The sequence below is a fragment of the Heptranchias perlo genome, chromosome 16 (genome assembly GCF_035084215.1).
Source record: "Heptranchias perlo isolate sHepPer1 chromosome 16, sHepPer1.hap1, whole genome shotgun sequence".
NCBI lineage: Eukaryota > Metazoa > Chordata > Chondrichthyes > Hexanchiformes > Hexanchidae > Heptranchias > Heptranchias perlo.
Window position 1 is genome coordinate 52,250,854 of NC_090340.1, and position 24,884 is coordinate 52,275,737.

Genomic DNA, 24,884 nt, shown 5'->3' on the forward strand with positions numbered 1-24,884 from the left:
GATCCAGTTATTATGAAAATCAATCACGTAAAAAGCCTATGTTTTACTTTCAAACAATTGGCTTTAGAGGATATGATGGTTGCCTTGCACTATATTAAATGAGTTCCAGCAGTCTCAATACCATTCCCAAAGGGCACGAGTGCACAGCACTAAACTGCTCATAAATTTGACACTAATTGGTGCAAATTCAACAATTTCACTCAATGAGGCCACCAGGATTGAAAGTGTAGGATAAGCAAATGTCGCACTGAGTCCAATGGGATGGGCTGGTGATTTCTGAACCTTGAGGCTGAGTCACATTGTCAGGGCAACATGAAGGAGCCTTTGACGTGTCATTCCTGACCTGGGCCTGGTCAATTTTGTAACTGGAGACAAAAATGAAAGCATTTTCAGTCTCTCAGCCCTGTCAGCGTTCGTCAGGAAGAGCACATTAATTATTGCTGCCAGCCTAGACCGTCATTCTTTAATGGCCCTGGTCCTTTGATGAACTATTTGGAAGTTATGACTTATATCAACAATTAATCCCTCAGCTTTAGCTGAATTGCTGGACCTCAGACTCAGAAGGGTGAAGGGTCACTTCAGAAACAATAGCTTCTCTTTCTCACTCAGATGCTGGCTAACCTGATGTGTAATTTTAGCACTTTCTGCTTTTGTTATTTTTTTAACTGGGGGAATCGGAAGAAGATTTTTTTAAAAACAGCAATTAAAAAAATCTGTACAACTTTTCCTTTCTGCTTCATACTATATGCCATAAAATGACAGGGAAGTAGAATGTAAGCAACTTGTAAGGTTACACGGTAAATTCAGTACTCAGAGGGTTAAATGTTGCTCTGTGTGAAGACTGGAATCATTGCAGTGCACACTGTAGTGTATTGTCACTTTAATTTAACACAAGGCACTTTCCTGTTTAGTCTGGCACTACTTTGCAATTAATTTACTTTGAGCTGAAATGCACTTTGGGAATTGTAGTTTTGTTCTACCTGGGCCATGTGGGTTTTGTAGTTTAGTGTCACAGTGGTTAGCAATTTCCTGCTGTTAAAATGTTTAATTGTGGTATTAGGATTGCATTATACTGTGTACATGGCCCTGCATATTTCTGTGACTTGATGAAAAGCTTCACCTTTTCTTCCTGTCCTGCCCCATTACAGTGGCAGGTGCAGAAGATTCAACTCTAGAAGAAATTAACCCATGGAAAAATAAAATCAAAGGACACGTATGTTATAAATAAGAATGAAAATTTCTTTCAGGAATGTGCTTTGAATTCAGCTTTGGGAGTCCAGAATTCAACAGCTGGAAGTATGCACATCCTATGAAGTCAAGATTGCATGCGATGCATCTGAGGCCAAATAGCCTCTTGAAATTTAATGTCAAGACTCACACCTGAATAATGGCCCTTGTGACAAGTTACCAGAGAGAGGGTGACTGGTGCTCGTGGAACTGTACTGCAGCAAAGAATCAAAGACGTCACGATAGGGGTTAAGGGGAGAAAAGTGCCAGGGAAAAGGAGGGAGTAATAAGCCCACAATTCTGTTATTTGTGAAATTCAGTTCTAATTCCAGTATTAATGACTGATGTGAAAAGTCTGACTAAAATCTCAATCACTCCGACCATGGGCCAATTAGTCTTCAAAATCCAGGAAAAATGGATATATGCTAACCCCTCCATCACCAGGGATTACTAACTAGAGTACACTACCCCAAGAGAAATAGGTGCCTGCTGTATTACTAGACCAGTAGAACTCAATCCTCTCCCCTGACTAAATCGCTCTAAAAGACAGATGCATACTGCATGACTAGACCACATGGGATTGGGCACCCCTTTGCATTAGTATACTTGGTAGTCCCTCTATATCTACCTATATATAATATATATATGTATTTCCACATATGTACATTAAAGACACAGCTCATTGGAAAATGTAATAAGAAAAGAAAAGTCTTAATCAATACTGTGTAATAACAGTCAAATACGACTTAAAGAGTCAGAGGGAATGCAGGTTAGATTTCTTTTGACATTCAAATTCAACTTTACACACAAACAACACAATGGAACCCGGGGTTGCTGGGGCACGGAAAAAATAAATGTATTTTTGAAAAGCTAATTGTTTTCAGGCATTGCTGCCAGAACAGGAAATCCAATTAACAGCAGCTGTTTTGGTGAGTTGGAAGGTAAAATGACACTACACATTACATAGGAAGTGTCCACTGTGCATTTACAGAACAGGAACACAAATGCAAAGTTATCTCAATTAAATATTTGCATATTTCTCTAAATTCGTGTATACTAAATTTTGGCAGACATTTTATTTTAATATTGTTACCTTAAAATTATTTTGCATGTATTTTCTTCTCCCATTTTCAACCCTTGTGAGCGATTGACTTCCTCGTATTCACTGAAGGAACATGTGCTTTTCAGCCTTGAAAGGTGGTGACTGAGCGGTGACCTTATGGAGACATAAAACAGTAAACAGTATAGAAAAAATATATCCAGAACACTACTTCAAATTAAGCTGTTACACTAGGGCAAAAGGGGCACACATTCAAACTAGTGAAAGGCAAACTTAGCAATGATGTTAGGAAGTCGTACTTCACACAAAGAATGAGCAGCACATGGAATGGAATTCTGGGTAGGGTAACAGAGGCTGTGAGGTGGAGGAGGGGCTCTTTCTGGATGGTTGAGATAAAATGGCCAAATGGCTATCCTCCTCTGATCTTGTGAGGTAAACCATGGACGTCCCATTTCAGTGGCATTCCTTGATCAATTTAACAGCAGATGAAATTCAAGTGGGAAGAGTTGAGTTATGATGAGTGTATTCCTCCCCAGACGGTGAAACACTTCACTGTTACATTCACTTTATCTAGAAAATTCAACTTTCAGGACTTCAATTGCTGACCTTCTGATTGGAACTCACTGGGTACAATTTTAAAATGAAAGTGTGGGTGCGATGGGGGCAAAGAAAATCGGAATTTTCTGGAGCGGGAAGGAATCCCAGCTCCAACCCGCCAAAAAACGCGCACGACCCAAAGTCATCTGGGCGCACACACCTCGTTCCCAAACCCGGAAGTCCCATCGGCTACGATATTTAAAGCAGCAATTCAAGTACTTAATGTGCATAAATGCAATTAAGAATGATGGCAAGTGATTTCAGCGTTGCCTCAAGGTGCCGTGTGAAGCATGCCATGGGAAAGTAGTCGGGTTTCAGCCAGCAGCCATTTAGACATTTAAATCCCTGTTTGACAGATGGGGATAAAAAGTGAGTTATTTCAGCAGGGCACTCAGTTCTCTCAGACAAACATTTGTCTGGGAGATCTTTGTGTTTAGACTGAAAATTCTTGGTTCACACTCAGAATTGTTCTGTTTACACATATTTACCAACTTTTCAGACCGCTTCAAGCTGACACCATCAGGATGGGGGGGGGGGGGGCACGATGGCTGCATTCACCTCTACATCCGAGGAGGAGGAACATCCTCGCCAGGCACGGCGTGCACTTCCGCCATTTGCAGCTCCACAACTCAGTGGTGTGCCACAGGCACCTGCACAAGAGCAGAGAGGGGAACAACAGAGGGACTAACGTCACGGGGGCACTACCCTCGTGAGAGGGTCTACAGACCGAGGCTGAACTTCCTGGACCTCTCTGAGAAGCAGTGCCTACAGAGGCTGAGAGTGAGTCACCTGGTGGTCGCAGACATCTGCAGCCTCCTTCATGCCGAGCTGCTCCCGGCTGGGCCTGGTGGCTTCTCATTGCCCCGTCATAGTTAAAGTGACCGCTGTCCTCAACAACTTCGCCTCCAGATCATTCCAGGGTGCCACCGGGGACATCGTCAGGGTCTCTTAGTCGTCTGCCCACAAGTGCATAAGACAGGTCACCGACGGTTTGTTTCGCAGGATGTCGCTATACATCAACTTTCCCAAGGACGACCTCAGCCAGACGGAGAGGGCAGTGGGATTCCACTCTGTGGCTGGCTTCCCATGGGTACAGGGTGCAATCGATTGCACCCATATAGCAATACGAGCACCTCCACACAAGCCAGGACTGTTCATTAACAGAAAGGGGTATCACTCCATCAACACTCAGCTCGTTTGTGACCACCGCAAGAGATTCCTTCACGTGTGCGCCAGATTCCCTGGCAGCTGCCACAATTCCTTCATTCTGAGGGAATCCAACATCCCGGGCCTCTTCCACGCACCAAACAGCCCAAAAAGCCTCGGGGACAAGGGATACCCCCTGCACACGTGGCTCATGACACCTCTGAGGAACCCCATCAGCAAGGAACAGCGTCGATACAACGACAGTCACATCGCCACCAGATCTATAATTGCACATGTGATAGGACTGCTCAAGATGCGATTTCAGTGCCTGGATTGGTCTGGGGGAGCACTTCAATACGCACCAGCGAGAGTGGGTAGTGTATTGTGTCCTGCACAACATGGCGCATCAGAGAGGGTTACCGGTTGATGAGGCCCCATGCCCTCATCCAACATCCACATCTGCCATCAACATTGAGGAGGAGCAGGAGGGGGAGGAACCCATTGGCAAAGCAGCGGCTAACCTGGCTGCTCATGAGGCCAGGGAGTCACTAATATTTGAACGCTTCTCATAAGGAGATCACAAAGTGAGAATAGTCCAGTCCTTATACCACCTGGAAAGAGCAGCGTCAACACCATCCCCCACCCCCTGCACAAAACAGTCCTGCAACTACACATACACCCACTGTAAAGTCACCCACTGGGTGGTATCAAGACTCATGATGAAGCACATGAAAGGGCGCTATCACAAAAGGGACTCAAGAATGGGCAAGACGTGGCAGTCATGGTGAGAATGATAACATTTAATGTGACTTTAACAAAAAAACAAATATAAATTAAAAATATGACAGTCTGTCAGACACCCTTGTGCATACCCTTCGTGATCACAAAACCTTAGCCTTTCTCTTCCTACTACTTCTACGTGGTGCATCCCCCGTGGCTGCAGCAGAGGTAGTGGCAGGTTGCTCATGTTCATGCCCTGACTGCTTAGATGCTTTCAGCCTATGCCCTCTGAGTTTTGGAGCCCATGAGAGCATTGCCAAAGACTGCTCCACCTCCACCTCTGCAGGAGCAGATTTGGCCATCTGGAGAGGAGGCAGCATTGCGGGTACTGGTTGAGAGGGGGCAACGGGTGAGACATAGGAGTGGTGTCCCCATTTCCCTGTCCCCATCGCCATCATCCCTCTCCTGGGCCAGGCCCACATCACTTCTACCATCCTGCTAGAGAATAGTTTGGAGTACATGTATGATGCCTTGTAAGCCCAGTTGTAAAGTTTCAGTCTGCCTGTTTATCCTGAGTCTGAACGCCATTGTTAGGGTCTGAATGGACTCATTTGTGAGCCGTGCTTGAATCTTAATGGAGGCTAGCCTTCTCTCCATCACAGACATTCCCGTACTTACCTGCGACACTCCCGAGATACCTGTACCACTATCTCAGAGATTCCCTCCCGTACCTGTGCCACCATTCCACTAATGCAGGAGTTGGACTCCTCCCTCCTCTGCGCTATTGTGGAGAGTGTGCGTGGCACCTGTTCCAGTACTTCGTAAATGTGCTGCTGTCCCTCGATCGTTCTCCTTTTAAACGATGGCCCCCATGGTTCAGCATCTGTGTCCAGCTGAGCAGAGCCTGGAGAGGAGTGCGCCCACCGACGCAGACTCTCCACAGCTGCCCCTGCCACCAGTGTCTGCTCGTGCTCACTTGTGTGTGGTGACTCACCAGGTGCCAACCCAACTAACTGACTACTAGGACCCACCGAGGTGTGAGTATCTGCGCTGGTGGATGGCTCACTAAGATGTGACGGTGCACCCTCAGAGTCCAGGGTTCCGCTGAGGAATCGCCCTCTCCCGTCACTGTGGTCGTTGAAGGGCCTGGAAGAGAACAGAAGGCAATATTAAACATCATCACAGATGTGTCATGTTGCGATGAGCATAATGAGGTGTTGAACATGCCAAGCATTGTTAACATCAATTCATGTTGTGTGTGATGAATGTTAAAGTTGTGTCACCAGATGTTTGTGGGGTGCCAGTCTCGGCGTCCCCGACAGACAGGCACTCGAGGGTACGGCTGATCTCCAGGGCTGCCTCCTCTGCGTCTGTGAGGACCACTGCTTGTTGTGGCCCTCCCCCCTTCCCAAGTCCTCGCCCTCTCCCGTGCATTTTGCGCTCTCTTCTCCTACAAGGGGAGAAAGAACAAACGTGTGAGTGAGTGATGGCGAAGTGGTCAACCGATGAATGCATTGCTTTGGGTGAGGCTGACCATGAAAGAGATGCATCAGAGGGTGAGTATCAGACAGAGACATCACATTGGATCAGGATTGGGTTGAGTTGTAGTAGTGGGGTGATAAATAGGGAGGTGAGGAAGTGCTCAGGAAGTGAAGGTAAGTTGAGGATGAGCCTTAAGTGGGTGTGAGGAGTGATGTGATGGAGTAGTCTTGGCAGTGCAGAGTGAGTTGGGTGGGGGAGGCAGGGGGGGGTGCGGGGTGGGTGATGTGGAACACGGAATGCAGGAGAATCAATAAGTGTACTCACTTTTGCTGACCTAGTTAGGTCATTGAAACATTTCCTGCACTGGATCCAAGTGTGGGATATGTTGCTCCTGCTGGTGACCTCCTCTGCCACCTCGAGCCAGGCCTTCTTGGTGCCAGAGGCAGGGCACATCCTCCTGTCGGCCAGGTTAAATAGTTCCCTCCTCCTCCTCACCCCGGACAGCAGCACCTCAAGTGAGGTGTCACTGAATCTTGGAGCTGCCTTGTCCCTTTGCTGCTCCAATCTGTCTCCTTGCTTCTTGCTTCAGCAAAAGCCATTGGAGCAATGGCCCTTTAAATCCAGACGCTCCAACTGACAGCAGGTCATGCGGATGCACAGTCCGCCCAATGCGCAGCTTTCGGACGGCAAAGCTGGAAACAAGGTTCATGGCCACCAATTAAGTCGCTATTGTGTGGGGAACTGTAGGTTTTTATTATTCAGGTTACCCGCGTGCCCACTCACCCCCTCTGCAGCTTTCCCACCGCCCTTTTAAAATCGTGCTCATTGAGTTACTTGATGTACAGGACCACAGATTCAGGCCTAAGTTATAAATAGTTTTACTGTATTTGAGTATGATACCATGGGAGAAATAACTGTAAAATGAATTCACTGTACATTGGCCCAGAAATTACATTGTGGGACATTAGCTTGCCAACGTTTAATGCATTCGGCAGAAATTTCTTCTTCAGTATCTCAGCATTTAAAATAAATTAATTAATGCGTTTGCTAAAACAGCAGAGGAAGGAATTTTAGATGAACGTGTTAGACATTCATTCAGTAGGATCCCAGGGCATAATTTCAGGGCTGTGTTTTATAGCTCTTACCTGTCCATACAATTCAAGTGTACAGACACTAAATCCCCAATTTTAACCAGGAGCGGGAATTATGCAGTGTTGGGGGGGGAGGACAAACAAGCGCAAATCATCCCTAACCTCGGCAGCGTGAGGCCTGAGGGATTTTAACTCCCGAGCCTCATCTGTATGCCACCAGTCAGCTGCCCACCCAGAATGAGCGGGAAGTGGCAGCTGGCTGGCAGATGGGAGTGGAATTGGGTGGCAGGAGGCCATTGGCCGGCACCAAAGGAACTGTTGCCAGCTACAAGGTAAGAGGGGATTTTGGGAGGGTCTCACGAGAGGGAAGGAGGGATTTTAAATTTTTTTTTATTCATTCATGGGATGTGGGCGTCGCTGGCGAGGCCGGCATTTATTGCCCATCCCTAATTGCCCTCGAGAAGGTGGTGGTGAGCCGCCTTCTTGAACCGCTGCAGTCCGTGTGGTGAAGGTTCTCCCACAGTGCTGTTAGGAAGGGAGTTCCAGGATTTTGACCCAGCGACGATGAAGGAACGACGATATATTTCCAAGTCGGGATGGTGTGTGACTTGGAGGGGAACGTGCAGGTGGTGTTGTTCCCATGTGCCTGCTGCTCTTGTCCTTCTAGGTGGTAGAGGTCGCGGGTTTGGGAGGTGCTGTCGAAGAAGCCTTGGTGAGTTGCTGCAGTGCATCCTGTGAATGGTACACACTGCAGCCACTGTGCGCCGGTGGTGAAGGGAGTGAATGTTTAGGGTGGTGGATGGGGTGCCAATCAAGCGGGCTGCTTTATCTTGGATGGTGTCGAGCTTCTTGAGTGTTGTTGGAGCTGCACTCATCCAAGCAAGTGGAGAGTATTCCATCACACTCCTGACCTGTGCCTTGTAGATGGTGGAAAGGCTTTGGGGAGTCAGGAGGTGAGTCACTCGCCGCAGGATACCCAGCCTCTGACCTGCTCTCGTAGCCACAGTATTTATATGGCTGGTCCAGTTAAGTTTCTGGTCAATGGTGACCCCCAGGATGTTGATGGTGGGGGATTCGGCGATGGTAATGCCGTTGAATGTCAAGGGGAGGTGGTTAGACTCTCTCTTGTTGGATATGGTCATTGCCTGGCACTTATCTGGCGCGAATGTTACTTGCCACTTATGAGCCCAAGCCTGGATGTTATCCAGGTCTTGCTGCATGCGGGCTCGGACTGCTTCATTATTTGAGGGGTTGCGAATGGAACTGAACACTGTGCGGTCATCAGCGAACATCCCCATTTCTGACCTTATGTTGGAGGGAAGGTCATTGATGAAGCAGCTGAAGATGGTTGGGCCTAGGACACTGCCCTGAGGAACTCCTGCAGCAATGTCGTGGGGCTGAGATGATTGGCCTCCAACAACCACTACCATCTTCCTTTGTGCTAGGTATGACTCCAGCCACTGGAGAGTTTTCCCCCTGATTCCCATTGACTTCAATTTTACTAGGGCTCCTTGGTGCCACACTCGGTCAAATGCTGCCTTGATGTCAAGGGCAGTCACTCTCACCTCATCTCTGGAATTCAGCTCTTTTGTCCATGTTTGGACCAAGGCTGTAATGAGGTCTGGAGCCGAGTGGTCCTGGCGGAACCCAAACTGAGCATCGGTGAGCAGGTTATTGGTGAGTAAGCCGCTTGATAGCACTGTCGACGGCACCTTCCATCACTTTGCTGATGATTGAGAGTAGACTGATGGGGCGGTAATTGGCCGGATTGGATTTGTCCTGCTTTTTGTGGACAGGACATACCTGGGCAATTTTCCACATTGTCGGGTAGATGCCAGTGTTGTAGCTGTACTGGAACAGCTTGGCTAGAGGCGCAGCTAGTTCTGGAGCACAAGACTTCAGCACTACAGCTGGGATGTTGTCAGGGCCCATAGCCTTTGCTGTATCCAGTGCACTCAGCCATTTCTTGATATCACGTGGAGTGAATCGAATTGGCTGAAGACTGGCTTCCGTGATGGTGGGGATATCGGGAGGAGGCCGAGATGGATTATCCACTCGACATTTCTGGCTGAAGATGGTTGCAAACACTTCAGCCTTGTCTTTTGCACTCACATGCTGGACTCTGCCATCATTGATGATGGGGATGATTGCAGTGCCTCCTCCTCCCGTTAGTTGTTTAATTGTCCACCACCATTCACGACTGGATGTGGCAGGACTGCAGAGCTTTGATCTGATCCGTTGGTTGTGGAATTGCTTAGCTCTGTCTATAGCATGTTGCTTCCGGTGTTTAGCATGCATGTAGTCCTGAGTTGTAGCTTCACCAGGTTGGCACCTCATTTTTAGGTACGCCTGGTGCTGCTCCTGGCATGCTCTTCTACACTCCTCATTGAACCAGGGTTGATCCCCTGGCTTGTTGGTAATGGATACCTAGACTTTTCCTCCAGAGAAACACTTCTGCTCCTTCTGGCCTTAGAAGGTAAATTTTTTTTTAAATGTAATAGAGGAATTAGCTTTCAGGCTATCTCTTGTGCATCCCTGATCTCTTCTGGTCCTGGATCTACTTCCCATTGTCTTCATCTGACAGGAAGTCACAACGGCTTCCCCGCTCAGGCCACGGTTAAAATTGCTGTCAGGGCCCGATGACATCATCGGTCCCCGATCTGCACATTTAAAGAAGGACCCCACTGGCTTCAAGCGGGCGTCCTTGCCGCCTGCTCAGAAGAGCACTTTAAAATAGAAGACAGCGGGATTGGTGTGGGATATCGGCAGGTGAGTCACCCGGCCGACTTTAACCGCCCAATTGGGCGGTTAGGGTTTAAATTTATACCTCAAGTTTTTCAATATTAAAACTATAGAAACAAGCTCCTTTTCTTATCAGCACTTTCATTTGTTTACAGTTAACGTTGTTCAGCATCTGGACTGTGTTGACTATAAAACTTGACCTCTCAATCCACAGTAAGTTTCATGGAATCCATGCTAACATCCTCTTGTAAGAGCAACTTGAATTTATATACTGCCTTTAATGTAATAAAAAGTCCCAAGGCGCTTCACAGAAACGTAATCAGATAAAACTTGACACCGAGCCAAAGTAGGAGATATTAGGACAGGTGATTAAAAGCTTAGTCAAAGAAGTAGGTTTTAAGGAAGGTCTTTAAAAAAGAAAGAGAAGCGGAGGGGTTTAGGGAGGAAATTCCAGAGCTTAGGACCTAGACGGCTGAAGGCACGGCCGCCAATGGTGGGGTGAAGGGAGTCAGGGATGCACAAGAGATAGCCTGAAAGCTAATTCCCCAAAAGCTATTTGCAATGGTTTATTTGAGGCATGGTTGCTTCATGTTTCCCTTTGGCACACACTTGATGAAGAAGAGTATTTGTGTTCCAACCCCACTTGTATTTCAACACTTTGAGTGGTACCCACCCAGTTAATCCGTGCTTCCATACATGACTCATGAAATGACGCACCTTCATTCTGACACTGTCCTTAACATCAGTAATAATGATGAAAGATACCTCAGTTCTTGTCAGTTCACACCCGGATAGCATGTACTTTGTCTTGTCTTGTGTTTTGCTTGGTTGTTACTCAGGCATAAGCAGTGCCTTAAAAGAAATTTTCTCACAAGCACAGTAAATGAGCAAATTTCTGCCCCATTTGCCACAGGGCTGCCATTTCTTCTTCATTCCAAATTAACATTGAAAATTAACAGAATCCAGCATTCAAATTAAAGCTGCCTGTTTCACCCTCCTAATTGCTCTAATTTAGCTGCATTTAATTTAACCCTTTTTTTGTTTAAGTGGGGCTGATGTCAAATCCCAATCATTTCTGGTGGCCCAGAAGCTCAAGCAGTTAAAGACTTGGCTCCCAACTGGAAGGTTAAGAGTTCTCCGTCCCAAGGCTGCGCTGTGTTCAAATGTGCTTATTTTAGCTTTGCCAGGTCCTTGGCTGCTTTCTTGATGGGGAACCATGTAGAAACAAGCTGATCACCCACCAGGAGAGCAAAAGGAAAACCCGTATTTTGTGGGTCACCCCAGGAACATGGCAACATTACAATTTTCTATTTACTTCAAGAATATTTTGAAATGTTTCAATATTCTTTTTGATTCTTGTAATCCTACTTTATAATTGTAAGGAGTCTTACAACACCAGGTTATAGTCCAACAGCTTTATTTGGAATCACAAGCTTTCGGAGCTTTCCTCCTTCGACGAAGCTCCGAAAGCTTGTGATTCCAAATAAAGCTGTTGGACTATAACCTGGTGTTGTAAGACTCCTTACATTTGTCCACCCCAGTCCATCACCGGCATCTCCACATCATGGGTACTTTATAATTGGCATTGGATTTCTTTTTCTTTTTAGAAATAATAGACAACAGAAGAAATGTACCTAATTTGGTGGACTGAAAGAAACCTCAAGCTTAATGTGACATTAGCTCTTTGTATGCAGTGGGAGAATCATCCTTCTGCGTACAATCTCAACAGTTTATTGCAACACCACATGGCGGACATGGCAATCACTGGTCTCGCTTTTGCACAGTGTTTCTGCCACACTGAGGAAGATTTAATGTTCTTCACTTATTCTATCATGCGATGTGAGTTATCACACATAGATGTAGATGGGCAATCGCTATGGCAAATTGTTTTATCCTACATGAACTAGAGAGGTGGCGTCCAACATATGGCACAACACAGCCCAAATCTGTTGTTCTGATGGAGCACGCTGAACACATCACAACTGGGTGTGAAATGAACTTAATGCAGCAAACAACACTTCATTAGGTTCAAGTGTTGGTGCAATTAAATGCAATTGATTTCATCACAGAAGCTGACTGAAGTAAATACTTCACCTTAATTAACAGCTCTTTTCATTCATTAAAGGAGTATTCTCAGTGCCATTGGTAGGCTGCAGAGTTTGAGGAGGCATCCAAACAGAACTCTTAGCTGTGGGAATCAACTTTGTTTGCATACCAGTTAAACAGCTGACTAAAATGTTAGGTGAGGCCTCCTGGAGATGGCATGGGGGGGAAGACCTGGGCAATGGATTGGTTAGTACGTGTACAAATTGTTCGCGAGCTACATGGCTGGTACCATATATTGGTTATTATTAATAAATCAGGTGATGCCTCGACCATTAGGAGTTCTGATTAATATTTCCTACATTACAACGGTGACTATGGGGGTGATTTTAAACCCCAAGAACGGGTGGGTTGGGGGGCGGGTGGGAGTTGAAAATAGTTGTTTTTTTGGGTCACAACCGCAAAATTTTCAGACTTTGCATTCCCAGTGGGAAGCCTGTACTTTTACATGCTGACGTTAAACCCGGAAATAAAATCGAGTTGCAGTCGCAAAAAAGCAATTGATAAAACAATTATTTTCAACTCCCACCCGCCCCCAACCCAGCCCTTCTTGGGGTTTAAAATCACCCCCATATATACCTCAAAAGTACTTTATTGGCTCTAAAGCGCTTTGGGAAGTCCTGAGACTGTGAAAGGCGCTATATAAGTGCAAGACTTTCTTTTGTTCATGCTTTCTTTCTTTTGATGGTTTTGAAGCTTTGATCGAGTTATAGTTTTCATTTTGTTTGCAGATTTCATACACATGCATTAGAAAAGGATTGTATTCCATATTGATGTTTTCCCAAAAAGTCTAGCTTTTTCCTTTTGTTGATACGTTTTGCACCTCTGAGATACAATTAGTATAAAACATGTAATCTAGACAGGTAGCCTGATATCTGACCTACTAGGGGTTCATCCTAACACTTGCTGCTACACATGGTTTAATGAAGTGGGCGGGCAGGAGGGAGAAGGAGGGGGAAGGATCACTTTTTTTTTAAGTATCACTCTATCCAGGGAGGAGGAAATAATGCAAACCTGCTGTCAATCTAAGGGTTAAGGTGCGGATTTTAAAGTAAGTGCAAATAAGAATGCTGAAGAGTAAATTTGAGGGAAAAACAATAATTGTATCTTCTGGAGTTATGGCAGATAATATTTTGCCATAATTTACCAAATCCGTTTTAACTAAATCTTTAAACCAGCAAAATCAGATGTGAATAAATCCAGTTTAAATCATGTAACTTCAAATTAATCTGTTATATTCATGTGAGATAGTAATTCTATTGCCAAAAGATGATGCAGTAGAAATTACAATCAGCACTATTTTCATATATATGCTGTTTTAATCCAGGCATTAACACCTGTGTTAAAATAATGCGGAGAGAATTTGGTACAAGCATTTTAAATATTTCTACCTGGACAGCGCAGGTTATAAGTCCCACCTTACTATTTTTTTCTGAAATGTACAACAGTAACGGTGCATATTTTCTCTAGGTTATATCACTTGGGAAATTCTGATTACCTGTGTCCACCCACCCCACCTTAACTCTGGAATTATTATCCAAAACCTCTTTGCTCTTCCTCGACATTCAAAACTTACCTCACTACCTGTACCTTTGGTCACCATTTCCCCTCCCTCCTGCTCAGTGTCCTGTTGGGATCTTTTGTTCTGTCAAAAGCACCTCTACAAATCTAAGTTTTTTTGTTGTAAATCACTGGTTAAAATAACAGTCCTCAATTGTTTCAGCAGAAAAACTGTGAAATGTTCTTAAGTGGCATTTGCTTGCCAGCTGTCTGGGTAGTTTGCCTGATGATGTCTTCATTCATGAAATAAATACTTTTTACTTCCACCATTCCATCGGAAAAACACACACATACACACGCAGTGTGCAGGTACAATCAGCTGAATCAGGACACTGTTCATAAGTCCTTATTTTGCTTCCCTGCCCTTTCACTTTAGTCTAATTATCTTTAAAATTCTTTTAAAAAAGCAGAATGAACTTATCATCGCCCCCTAAATAATTTTCCTTTCGGGTTTTCATTCTGCTTTGGGCTGGATTTTTGTGCTTTTGGATTAGGGGGGTCTGTTTTCACTTAGATATTTTTACCAAGTGATAACCACAGGAATTAGTATCAGGTTGTGTTTACATTTTGAAGACTGGCTCCTATACTCATGGCAATTTAGTAGAATTTGCCAGTGTAATTTTGATCCACTAAAGAAAGCTGATAATTCCCCAACAGTGGAAAGTGAAGGAAAACCTAGAAAAAATCTCTCATTTCAAAGTAAGAAAGGGAAAGTTTGAGAAGTAAAAGTTTGATTTGGCTAGCAAAAGCCATCAAAAATCTTGACGATTACCATGGAAACATTGGCCCGGAAATGCGGCGAACCAACGGTGCTGGTCGCTCCTTAGATTTGAATTCACCCACCAAATCACCATGGTCTTTTTGACAGCAACTTACTTAAAACGCGAGTTCAAAAAACTGCAACGTTCTTTCCCGGGCTGTGAGAGCGGGGAAAGGATCGCTCTGTCCTCTCCAACAATCAGCTTGAAGCAAGCCACGCTGTGAGAACCAGGAAACGAATCTCATTCACAAACTGCGCAGAGTAAGAACCAGGAATTGACAGATAAGATTAGTAAATGTACTATAAAATCAGATAGAGAAAGCGAAACAAAGAGAGGGTAAGATTAAAAGACTGAGATAAAAGTGACGGAAAGAAAAAGTTAAAAAATTAAAATTTAAAATTTTTTAATTATAATTTTTTTTTAAATGTCCAAAAACTATTAAAATCGGGAGTAATCAGACGCAACCTTTTTAAAAGTTAATTTTCAGTGCCAGAGAGGTTGTTTGGCAGTCATTAATACTTACCACACCATCAAAAGTTATTTTAGACCTGATATAACTCAGTGTATTTTTTTTCTGATGAGATTAGTTATGTTTACAGCTGGGCAGGAGAGAAAATTCGCACTGGTCCATTGATTCCTACCTGTGATATCCCTTTATCGCGAAGGGAATCAGGATCAGCAAGTTCGGGATTTCCGTGTTTGACTGTGCATGTGCGGTTGCCAGAGCTTGCCATTAATAACAGTGAGCGCTGTTAGGCTCACCTTTACTTTACGAGCAATTTCCCGCCCCATTATATTCCAAGGTATTCCCTTCCAAAGCTCAATATGCTTGCTAGTTAAGTGTGTTACCTTTAAATTATGCTTGCTATCCTTTATTTCTGGCTTGCCACAGCTTGCCGTATCTGCAGCAAAGAACTACCTAACTTTTACCAAACTTTTACCTATCATGGAGAAAACGGCATTGAAATTATTGTATCATTGAATTCTCCTTATCCCAGTCAATCTTAAAAGAGCTTCACTATATTTTCAAATCATCTGATTGTGGGGTGCTCTTGATATTCTACCATAAGATATTTCAAAGTGTCACAGAACATCAGAACATTAACCAATTAGATGGGGGATTTTTTGTTACCAGAGAAAACTTATTTTTATAATTTTATAGATTTTATAATTCTGCTGTCTAACAAATGTTAAGAGTCACTAGCTATTGCTTAAAGGGAAGGAAAGTATTTGCATTTATATAGAGCCTTTCCATATCACAAAGCACTTCACAGCCATTTAATTGCTATAGTCACTGTTGTTATTCATGGCAACCAATTTTCATAAAGTGAGGTCCCACATACAAAACATGAGATGACTGGCCAGTTAATCTGTTTTTGGTGGAGTTGGTTGAGGAAGGGATGTTGTCTAGGATACCAGGAGAATTTCCTACTGTTTTTCAAATAGTACCATGGGATCTTTATATCCATCTGAACCATTAGAACAGAGCATTGGTTAAACATCTCATCTGAAAGACAGTACCTCTCAAAATGTAACAGTATCAGCGTGGCTCAGTTGGTAACACTCTCGCCTCTGAGTCAGAAGGTTGTGGGTTCAACCTTTCTTCACTCGGAGGGTAGTGAATCTTTGGGATTCTCTACCCCAGAGGACTGCGGATGCAGAGTCGTTGAGCATATTCTAGGTTGAGATAGATAGATTTTTGGACTCTAGGGGAATCAAGGGATATGGGGATCGGGCAGGAAAGTGAAGTTGAGGTTAAAGATCAACCATGATTTGATTGAATGGCGGAGCAGGCTCAAGGGGCCGTATGGCCTACTCCTGCTCCTATTTCTTATGTTCTTATGTCCCACTCCAGAGACTTGAGCACAAAATCCAGGCTGATACTCCAATTCAGTACTGATGGAGTGCTGCACTGTTGGAGGTGCTGTCTTTTGGATGGTTAAACCAAAGCCCCGTCTGTCCTCTCAGGTAGACATAAAAGATCCCATGGCATTATTTTGAAGAAGAGCAGGGGAGTTATTCCTGGTCTCCTGGCCAACTTTTATCCCTCAACCAACACCACTAAAACAGGTTATCTGGTCATTATCACATTGCTATTTGTGGGATCTTGCTGTGCGCAAATTGGCTGCCGCATTTCCTACATTACAACAGTGACTACACTTCAAAAAAAGTACTTCATTGATTGTAAAGCGCTTTGGGATGTCCTGAGGTCATGAAAGGTGCTATATAACTGCAAGTCTTTCTTTTTTTTCTTTCCCTCATTACTGCACTACAGTGTCAACCTTCTGAATCAGAGGCAAGAATGCCACCGATTGAACCAAGCTGAAACTAGAAGACTCTGTTGTTCCCAATCACTTAGGATTGTAAAGTGCTCCATTTCAGAAAAGTGATTAACAACATACCATACTTTGCCCTGTGAACCGTTGTAGGTTGGCCTGTTTGTAAGAGTTTACAGCCACATAATTTATTTTCTAGATGTGCTCTTTGTTGAAGGCTCTAGGACAGGCATTGAATGTTTTTCTTTCAAAGTTAATGGTATAATTTTTTTTAAAGTTTGAAGTGCAAAATTTCCTCTCAAGCCTGGAGCTGCTTATTGGGCCTCTAAGATTGGGTGGGGCCTTTTCCCTGCTGATGGAGACTGGCAGCCAGAAAGTGCCAATTTCCATAAACATGCTGGGTAAGTTAAAAATTAAAGAAGGAGCACTCACCTTCCTGCCCTTGACCTGCCCCAAGACCCGTGCTGACTTTTTGGTTGGTGGGGTCCAGGAGCAGGCCACGTTTCACTCGGCAACCCTGCACTAGGGCGTCCAGTGAGTTATCCTCCAGGAACATGGGGTGGAACGTTCGGAACACCCCCTCCCACCTCATTAGCATGGCTTTGTTGGGCCTGCACCTACCGCAGGCACAGGCCCAGCTCTGTCCCCTCCTCCACGGAAGCCCCAGAAATCCAAGAGCAACATAAAAGGGGTGGAGGCCCAGTAACATGAGTCACTGTCCTGATCTTTCTGACCTTTGCACCCAGGAAAATTAGCATTCTCTGGGGGGGGTGCGCAAGGATAAGTTAAAAGTTCTCATGCAATTTTATGGTCTTTCTCCCTCCTCTGCAGAACTCAAAGGAACTCAGAAGATGGAGGGGAAAAAAACAAAATATCCAACAACAATTTAAAACAGTTCTTTTTTATATAGATAGGAATTAAAATTGCTGTAAGGAGGCTTTTAACCTTCTGTTTCAAAATCCTAGTGAATAGCCAAGTCAGATGTCAACTATAATTTGCTTTAATTTCTGCATTAATTCAAACCTGAAATTAGTGATAATTTCCTACATAGACGGTAACTATATACTCTCTAACCACAGGGCTATTATCTATATACTTTAGGGCTTCAATTTCCTCTGGCAGTGCATTGCTTAACACATTTATATAAAATTCCTTTGTGCATTATTATAACACAGTCATTTAAAATAAATGTGACTATGTTAAGTAGTGCACCGCCAGAGAAAAGGAAACCCCTTAATGATAAATCAATTTTTCAAAGTTTTCCCAGATTGAATAAAACAAATTCTACTATTCAGATTGAAATCCATGAAATCCACACACGTGTCTTTGTTCCTTGTAGTTCAGATGTTTGCTGATGTACCCCTGAGAGTGGGAGGAAGTGCAGCAAAGAACCAAACCGGCTGTACTTTATTATAACAATAAGCAAAACAGAAGAAATGAAACCTGCTGCAGAATATATGGAGTGCAGCATTGTCAGAAGTGCCATATTTCAGATGAGATGCTAAACTGTTTGCCGTTCAGGTGGGCATAAAAAGTCCCATGGCATTATTCAAAGAAGAACGGGGAGTTCTTCTGGTGCCTTGGCCAACATTCCTCCCTCAACCACCACCACCAAAACACTGGTCATTCATCTCATTTGCTATTTGTGGGACCTTGCTGTGCCGAAATTGCATTGTTTTCCTATATATAAAGCTTGATTACACTTCAAAATTCGTTGGCTATGAAGTGCTTTGGGATGTCCTGAGGATGGAAGTTCTTTCGATGTACACTTTTAAGTTACGGAAAAGATAATCTGTTTTTGGTGATGTTGATTGAGGGATAAATGTTGGCCAGGACACTGGGAGAACTCCCCTGCTCTTCTTCGAATAGTGCCATGAGAACTTTTACAACTACCTGAGAGGGCAGACGGGGCCTTGGCTTAACGCCTCTCTTAGTTCTTCAGTGAAGTGCCAACCTAGATTATGTGCTCAAATCTCTGGAGTGGGACTTGACCCCATGACCTTCTGACTCAGAGGCGAGAGTGCTGCCACTGACCTCAAGATATTTAAAAGACCAGTGTCACGATGGTAAAATAGGGCTTGACCAAGTTTGTACTCAAGAGCACTTGTAGCTAACGGTAAAATATATTAGTTTTATCTGTTAAAAAATAAGTTTAAAGTGTGAAAAACACATTGAAAAAAATGATACAGTGACAGATATTGGGGGGAATTTTAACTCCCCCATGATGGGCAGGAAAGGGTTTTTCAGGAATTTTCAGAACAAGCACTTCCAGAAACAGCCTGGTGAAACTCTTCCCTATACAAGGATATTAACTTAAAAAATAATTAAAATTACAGTCTTGAAAATTCCTCCTCTTTCAAGTGAATTGATTTAATTGTCAGACATCAATTAAGTTGCTATTTGATTGAGTACCATTAGAAGGTTTATTAAAGCAGTTGAGCATAATCCTCTCATCACCAAAAGGCTACACACTCATGTATGTACGTAGACACACACATACTTTCTAGCACAGGCCATGAGATAGCTATTAGGAATAGGAAGCAAGACAAATTTTCTCCGTCCCTAATGCTGTGTCAATTAACACTTTTAAAACACTTTGAATATCTAATGAGTAATGGGATTGCCTGTTATAAGGATAAGCTAGTGGTAGTGGAAATGACCATTGGGTAGATTCTCAGCTTGCTGACCAGGTATAAAACTGGCCTTGTGGATCAGCCACCTGTTCTAGAAACCAGTCAATGAAATCGATGGAAATGAAAATCGGACGGTTTTTATAATAGGCGGCCAATCTGCAACGCTAATTTTACCTCCAAGCAACAAGTTGAAAGTCTACCCCATTCTTCATCCAGTTAGATTAGTATTCAATCAAGGTTCAGAAACCGTTTAATGGTACATTTAATACATAGAACTAACCTTTACTGTTTAATCACTGGCACTGCTTTTTAAAAATTATATCAATATATTGAAAACAAGGTTTTAGATCAACATTTTTAGTCACAGTATCAGACCCTTGTCATTAACTGTTGTGGATTTCTTGTCTGTAGCATTTACTTGTGTTAAGTTAACATTGTATTATTCCAACTGGTGGAGTTTATGTGCAATTGTAATGATAAATTAACAGCAGTGATTATAAACAGTACATCACTAGGATATGTATTAAATACACCATGAATTGTGATGTGTTTTTGTAGCATTCATTCTATCATGGATTCTGTTTCTGACACATGCAGTATATATTAAAGATATCGTTCACAAAAGTGAAAGTAATAGCAAAAAAAGTTTACAAAAACAACACCATTCAGTGGAATAATAAATGAAGCACAACACTGATGGTTCAGATGGATGTTAAAGTTCCCATGTTACATTTCAAAGAAGAACAGGGAGTTTCCCTGTTGCTCTGGTCAGCATTCTTCACTCAGTCTACACCAAAAAACAGATTAACTATTCATTCATCTCATTCCTGCTAGTGAGACATTGCTGTGTGCAAAATGGTTCCCCGTTTACCTACATATCAACAGTGAATGTGCTTCAAAGTGATTTTTTGTATGTGAAGTGCCTTGGGATGTTTATGAGATGTGATAAGGTGCTATATAAATGCAAGTTCTTTCTTAATTTTATTGAATGGAGAATTTGTGGACATGTGAATTAGGCACATGAAAATGCATGAAATTCCTTCTTGGTTGTGAAGCCAGGAGCACTAAAGATGAAAGTTTATCCTTCTTCTTTCTTGATCAATTGGTATCCATGGTACTCATATCCAATGGTGTCAACTGCTCAAGATCCATTGGGGGTAGATTTCCAACTTGCTGCCATCTGATTATAATTTCCAATGAAATCAACTGAAATGAAGATCGGCAGTTTCTCTAACAGACCGCTGATCCACAATGCCAGTTTTACACCCAAGTAGCAAATTGAAAATCTACCCAATTGTGTCCCTTGCCTCAGGAAATTAAATAGGTTTGGTACAATCTATTGACAGAAGAGATTATGTGTGGTCTATTCAAGGAATAGGCCGGATGGGCTCAACTGGCTTTGCTTATTCTATGCTTTTTATGTTATATTTTTGTATTCTGAAACCACATCTTCTAGTCTAGTTCTGTTCAGTAGACAGGAAGAAGGTTTAAAAGTGAAAGCTCTTTCCCCAGTGACTCAGTTGGTAAATGTCCCACCCACTGTGAAACTGAGTCATATAGACCAGGAAGGCTCCAGATTCAATCCTTTGACACATGATTTGCTAAGTTAGCTGATCTCAGCCAAGGTAGCAGTGGAGGTGTTGCATTTGGCCACAGCACATTTGGGATAGCGAGTGGAAAAAATGTGTCTTGATTCCCAGCCCTAATAGCTATCTAGTGGCCTGAGCTGAAAAGTGCCTGTGTGTGGCCTTCGTGTGAGGATAAGATTGGCTCAGCTGTGATCACTTTACAGTCAAACAGCCTGTTTTTTCTGACTCTCTAGTCTCACACATGAAGAATGGTTACTTGGGGAAGACAGCAAAGGCTGGACAATGCCTGTGGAACCGTGCCCCTGCATGGTTCAATATCTTCAAGAGAGGATGGCAGGTACATTTAGAGAGGGCATTTTGTTTCCATAGACTTCCTGAGTTTTTAGCAATGCATCCTTAAGACTACAACTTTGGAGAAAGGTGGTAAACTGTGGATATCCACATGATCTCTACAACAACAACAAATTGCGTTTATATAGTACCTTTAATGTAGAAAATCATCCGAAGGCATTTCACAAAGCCATGAGGAAAAATGGATGTCAGGCCAAAGAAGGAGAGATTAGAAGGGGGTGACCAAAAATTTAGTCAGGATGGTTTTAAAGAGAATCTTAAAAGAGGATATGGAGGTATAGAGGCAGAAGGGTCTAAGGAGGCAATTCCAGAGAATGGAACCTAGGCGGCTGAAGGCATGGCCGCCAATGGTGGGACGAAGGAAAGGAGAGATTCACAAGAGGAATGAAGATTTGTGGGGTGGATTTAGGGATGGAGGAGGTTACAGAATTAGGGAGAGGCAAGACCGTGGAGACATTTAAACACAAGGAGGAGAATTTTAAATTTGAGGAATTATGGTACTAAATTATTAGTAAGATATAAATTTTACTGCATGGCCAGCCAGTAGGGGGTACTGAAGTGTAACATGCATTGTGACTAGTAATGATGTTTCATCCGTCCTATTATCTGGGCACCTCCCTTTCCTTTTCCATTCAGTACTCTACCCAAGGAACCCACCAAGACTGATGACTTACTATTTGGGGAACCTGAGGACACATTGTCAGTTGAGGTTAGAGTTTATACCTGGGTTTGCCACTTCCATGGCACAAGTCAATACCATAGGGAAATGTATGAACATTTCATAAGTCAAATATTAATGATATACTTCAGCTTCATGAGTTATTAAAAATATTCCTGCAATTTTATAAACAACTGAAATTTTGGAGGCAATTTTAATCTAACCCACCTATCGTGAAACTGACTGGATTGGGTGCAGCACTGGTTTTACTCTCCATTGAAATCACTAGAGAGTAATACTGGGCGGGGTGTAAAACTGGCACTCCACCTGATCCCATGGGTTTCCCCTCCGGGCAAGTTAGGTTAAAATTTACTCTCAATTCTAATTCCTAGTTAACATAATAGTGATCTTCCTTGGCCATGTGAAGTTGTATAGATTGGAATTTTTTCTGATGGGAATATACTTCATGCTAGAAAAGGCAAAAATATCTTTACAGCCAATCCAAATTGTTGCAAACATCGAAATTCAAATGGTATTAGAATCATCCAACTTTTGTATAGATTCAGACTTTGTGTTTCAAAATATCTATCCCTAACTCCGGGCATCCCCTCTTAATGTGTACTATCTCAGATTGGGTCTAATGTACTGCATTGTGTCTATACCCAGCTTTCGAGATGAGCATTCTGTTTTTAACTGGAGTGCTCGCTGAACTATAAATGTGTGTATGTTCTGCATATTAAGAACTAAATGAATAAAATCAATAAACTGTTGCATTTAGTTTTGGCACTAGGTGGTGTCCTTGTACATAGACATGTTGGCCCATACCTCCCATACAAATATCTCTTTAAATCGCCTTTTGCTACACTACAATTATTTTTAAGTACATATAATATATCTATTTCTACATGACCTATGTGTTGAATTCAGAGACTGATTACAAACTTTAAGACAAGTTGAAATTGTCCCTCACAGGTGGCCAACAAGTCCATTGTGGCAGCTGTCTCTTCAGGCAGACGCATTTTTCCCCTTCAGATTCCTTGGCATTTCCTGCGCATTCTTTCTGAGGTAGGTGAAGTAGAACTGCTGCTACGAAACTGATGGCTGCATCTTTCTTTCTTAGCACACACCAGTGCATATCAATGAACTGCTTGGAAGGTGTAATCAGGACCTTTCCCCTCATTGTTCAGTACACCCAGACAGCAAACACGCTGAAAAGGTTACATGGCAATCAGTGTTGTTACTGGGGTTTGAAGAAAATGATGTGGTGCTTCCAGGATTGTTTGAGGCAGTGTGCAATGAGTCTGTTGACATTTAAAACGTTGACTAGATTTCTGCCTTTCACCCCTGTCAGAATCTCTGATGGATTTTAGTCCAAAGGAAATGATTCATCAGCAGTATGGTGAGATCACAAAAAAAGATGAGAAAAGACTATTTTTGTACAGGATTACTGTCAGTCTCCCCCTTTTTTTAGAAAAATGATTTGAATACATTGGCGAGAAAATGTAAATGGATTGATGTTCATGTACAGTCACACCATTTTTGGATACCCTCGGGCTATGAGCACTTTGTGTACTGAAAGTCGAGGTGACTGTGTTATTAAAAGTATTATTTCAACCCAAAATTCACTTTGCATTAATGTCTTGTTTTAGTTGGCTGATTGGATTAATTGGTTGAATTAAATTGGCCTATTTTTGGAATGTTAAAAAATAATAAAATATAATCGCCTCTCATTAGTTCAAACGATCGTGTCTTTAAGCTGCAGTATATTTTTCTTTCGCAGGTCAGTGTCAGATTTTTTAAGTTTAACTATCGGTGATCTCTGTACACTTGGCTAAATTTGAAAGTAGGATCACCAGTTAATGAACTGCAGCATTACAATAAATATTGTAAAAGCTTTTCAAAGGGAACGAAAACCTGAATTAAATAATGATTTTTAAAAAAGAATTAAATAATCGTCAACATATGGGAAAGGGAACATATGTGGAATTATAAGGTGTCTGAAAAATTAAGTCCCCATTTCCAAAATTAATCCCAACTGATTAAACATATTTCATATGATTCACATATTATCTTATATTTCCTGGTGCGGGTTTAGATGTATTATCTTGTACGTATGTTAGTGCTTCATTTTAATTTAAGCAGTATGTCTGGTTGATGGTAAGTTAGAAATTGATATTAGATATAATGAGGATTTATCACTGGCTTCATAAAAAAGAAAGGGGGGAATTTTGACTGGCGGGTAGTGTAAAGCAAGTGATATTGAATTAGTCGCCCAAAAATCGGGAGAAATGTATAATGAGCAGGTGATTTAATATAGTCTACCTTATACTGTCACCCAATGTCAAAATTACCCTCAAAGACTTGCATTTATGTAGTGCTTTATCATGTCCCTCATAAATGTTTCAACATGCTTTAAAAGTCACAGGACAAAAGGAGGCCATTTAACCAACTGTGTTTGTGCTGGTGCTGGTGCTAGCTGTTCATTGTACATAAGAACATAAGAAATAGGAGCAGGGTAGGCCATACGGCCCGTCAAGCCTGCTCCACCATTCAATAAGGTCATGACTGATCTTCTAGCTCAACTCCACTTTCTCGCCCGATCCCCATACCCTTTGATTCCCTTAGTGTCCAAATGTCCATCGATCTCAGTCTTGAATATACTCAACGACAAAGCATCCACAGCACTCTGGGATAGAGAATTCCAAAGATACACAGCCCTCTGAGTGAAGAAATTTTTCCTCATCTCGGTCTTAAATGGCCGACCCCTCATCTTGAGACTATGACCTCTAGTTCTAGACTCTCCAGCCAGTGGAAACAGCTCTAAGAATTTTATACATGTCAATGAGATCACCTCTTGTTCTTCTAAACTCCAGAGAAGATAGGCCCAT